This window comes from Eubalaena glacialis, chromosome 9 (genome assembly GCF_028564815.1).
Source record: "Eubalaena glacialis isolate mEubGla1 chromosome 9, mEubGla1.1.hap2.+ XY, whole genome shotgun sequence".
NCBI classification, from domain to species: domain Eukaryota; kingdom Metazoa; phylum Chordata; class Mammalia; order Artiodactyla; family Balaenidae; genus Eubalaena; species Eubalaena glacialis.
This window is the reverse complement of record NC_083724.1, coordinates 118,221,686-118,224,222: the sequence shown is the minus strand read 5'-3', so window position 1 is coordinate 118,224,222 and position 2,537 is coordinate 118,221,686. Positions and strand designations below refer to the sequence as shown.

Sequence of the window (2,537 nt, the reverse complement as noted above, 5' to 3'; positions counted from 1 at the left end):
CAAGCGGGAAGGGATGGAGGGACGATGACATTTGTGATCCTGGATCCGGTCATTTTTCCTGAGCACCAGTAAACTGAGTTCTGAAATTCTAATGTAAGTAAAAAGCTATTTACAAATGATACTTAATTTGTGAAATGACTTAAATTAGAAATGTATACTTTCAGACCGCTTCAGTATCCCAAATTTATAAACAGATAGGGCAAAATTAGACTGAAATCATCACATAATCACTTGTATTTTAAATGGTACTGCAAATATTTAAAATTATGTTTATAATTTTATAAAATTGGGTTGAATATTTCAATGGCATTATCCAGTCTCTTAATCTTTTTTCAGTGCCAACATATTTTCAGTTTTGCTGCACTGGGAGCCCTACATCATTTATTAAGAAAAATAGGTTTGAAAAAAATTATTTACATTAGGGTTTTCACTGAAAAATTCAACTAAGGAAATTAAGACTCCCCCCCCACCACCGCAAATTTAATTTTTTTTTTTTCTCAACCAGTAAATAGAGGTACCCTATTGTTGTGGTCCGTGCACGGGTTGGAAGAAGAGTTTCCAGACACTAAGTATTTTAGATGAGAGTGAGTTTATTGAAAACGAAGAGAGAGTTAGTGAGGGGCGCTGCCAATACAGGGGCCGACTTCCTGATAGACTAGGAAGAGCCCACCCCCTTTGTAGGCTAGTAGCCAACTTTTATAGCCTCAAGACAAAGAAAATTCCTGCTGGCAGGATGGCATTAGGTGATTGGTCAGGATGCTACGTGGTTGCTACGTGGTGAATATTTTACCTAATATGGACTCAAGGGCTGTCCCGTTTAGGTCAGGAAAGCCCATGGCAACAGTTGCTACGGGGGCTCAGTTAATTCCGGAGATTTTTGTCCTGTGCCCTTGATATAGGGCTCCACACCTATAACATTATAGATTTATTTAAAGCTATTTATATAAGATACATTTTAATGTAAAAATAACTTTTAAAAATATAATGCATATTTTTTTTTCAGTTCTACTCAGTATGTGGTTTTAAATGTCTGCATAGTTTATTGATTTAAAAACAATAATTCAAAGCACAAAGTATATTGAAGGCTGCCAGTGCAAAGACTTATCCGCAAATGAAAAGTTTAAGCTATAGCTTTGAACATGACCGTGGAAAAAAAGAGTTGAGATAAATGATATTCCTCATACCTATATCATCGACTGGTTAGTTACTGCCACAAGGTATGAACAAGTTTGTGCCTAATTATACAACTTCTCTTAGATGTTCACTGATGTCCACTACTTGGTGTTTTTCAAAGACGTTATGTGGACATCTAGACAACAGTTACTCATATTCAACGCACTCCCTAAAAGCGAAGGCAACAGTTCTCTGTGGCAGAATTAAAACAGAGCAAGATCTGACAAGCTGCCAGTATCTCTAGGAATCCTTATTCATCTCGCGTGGATGGATTTTGCTCCCACCTGGCAGCTTTGGCGTTAGCGGGCAGAATGTGTTACTTCTACAATATTTCTATGAAGAAATGATTGATTTGGAAATCTTGTGCTTTCACTATTATTAGCATTAATTATTGCTTGCAAATAGTGTTACCCAAAGCAGGTGCATTTCATGATCCTATCTTAAAATACCTGACAGGGAAAATGGCAAAACATCACACCTATTTTTACCTCTTGTTATTACCGCTTTGAAAACACAAAAGCATCTTCAGCTGAGGTGTTGACAAAATTGGTTTCTTCCTCTCAGTAGCTATACATAGAACACTAAGTAACTTCTGAAGATTAGAAAAAAAAAGTTTTATTGAAAAGTAGGCATTTTTGAAATTGGTACCAATAAACAAAGAAGTAATCTGAAAAAAATTACATTTGTATTTTTTTCTTAAGCATGTTTTAGGAGCACTAACTATCCTTTTTGCTATAACTATTAAAAGTTTCATTCCTGAGATTTTTGTAGTCAAAATTCTTAAAGTAAGCAAAGAGGAAAGAAATGTTTTCCCCAGATGGGAGGCTGAACTGTGGATTAACATCTCAGCCAGTTAATTTCTGTCACTTTTCCATACATTAGATTTTTCATTTAGGATATATTCACACTGTAATTTATTCCTTACCTATGGGCCCCCAAAGGTGCCACATCCTCGAAGAGCTGAAATATTCAGCTGAAAGATGGTATATAAGTAAAAGTTATTGTTACTAAATATTTGCCATTGTAGGTAGCTTCCTTCTTTTAAAGTGCGAACATAGAAACAAAATGAGTTTTTCACATCTGGTTTGATATAAATAACAATTCAAGTATCTCCTTTAAAATGATGTTCTGAAAAACATTAACATTTATGAATCACAAATTTAAATATATTCTCTGCAAGGCAGAATATTCCTGGAATATCCTTTGTTTTAATCATTACTTAGACTATAAAGATCAAAACCTAGCTTTGGTCCACGTCATATTTTTGATAGTTCCTCATTTTTTAAATCTATATACTTAGCTAATCATTTAGAAAAAATGAACATCACATGCATGAAAGGAAAGCTTCAAATGATAACATTTCA

General features: G+C 34.6%; 1 long non-coding RNA gene across 1 annotated transcript in view; it reads left to right on the top strand.

Moving 5' to 3' along the window:
- LOC133097563 (uncharacterized) overlaps positions 1-2,537 on the top strand; it is a 39,963-nt gene continuing 37,426 nt past the window's right edge. The window contains exon 1 of the long non-coding RNA XR_009702028.1: positions 1-93. This is a non-coding gene — a long non-coding RNA (uncharacterized LOC133097563). The remainder of the gene's footprint in view (positions 94-2,537) is intronic.